Consider the following 1,082-nt stretch of genomic DNA (forward strand, 5'->3'; position numbering starts at 1 on the left):
GCTTCAACTTACTTGAAGATTATATATATAAAAATATACATTATATATATATATCTATAAACTTACATTATATATACATTATATGTATATATAAATATACATTCTATATGTCTATAAATAAATATATATTTTTATCCCAAGGCTATACGTTTATGAACTGATTTTTTTTAAATCACATAATTTTTTAATGTTACACTGGTCTGTGATCATTTGTTTTATTTATATAAAATCTGAGTCATTTTCAAAAAGACTGCTCAGTTTTAATTTTTTAATAAGGAGGAAAAAGTTTTAAATACTAGGTGAAGAAAACACAATGCATATCTGGAGTTTCTTTTCTTTGCCAGTTGTCACTTCTTAATTATACTAATTTGCAGGCCATAAAATGCAAAAAGGTTTCATTTAATCATGCCATGAAGTACTGAACATTCAGTTGTTCATTCATCCATTTCACACATTTCACAAGTGCCTACCAGGCACTGCAAGTGAGAAGAACAACTACCATCCAGGTTCCAAACGCTGCAGTGGAAGGAGGGAGGTGAGGGACGAATGCATTTTTGTTATGTCCTGTTTATTGTGGTTGATGTGACTCATAAAACTAACTCATTTAATTTTTATAACAACTTCCTAGAAAAAATATTATTAATTCCAAAAAACACTAAAATCCAGAGTGATTAAGTGACTCTCTCCAAGTCACAAATCCAATATGCAACAGATCCATAAATCCAAATCGGGCTTGTCTCACATCAGAGTTGCATCCTATCTACCACACCCAGTGACCTCCCAGGGCTTTGCAAGGTGCCACAGGTACCAAGACCTTAACTCTGCTGAAGGAGACAGAGACACTTCCATGAAAATGGGACAGCTAGAGACAAGTCTTGTGGCTTAAGCATTAGCCATACAGGTAGATACAGTTGTGAAAAGCTTTCCAGATGATGAGAGGAGCACGTGAAAGACATAAAGCCTTATGATAAATGTCAAGTTTAAGGAACTGCAAGTACTTTAGCACAAAAAAGTCACTGTAGACTCTAGAGGCAGGCTGTGTAGAGTCAAACCTCAGCTGCTACACTTCTTAGATGTAGAAC

The sequence above is a fragment of the Enhydra lutris genome, unplaced genomic scaffold (genome assembly GCF_002288905.1).
Source record: "Enhydra lutris kenyoni isolate GAN:26980312 unplaced genomic scaffold, ASM228890v2 scaffoldscaffold60, whole genome shotgun sequence".
NCBI lineage: Eukaryota > Metazoa > Chordata > Mammalia > Carnivora > Mustelidae > Enhydra > Enhydra lutris.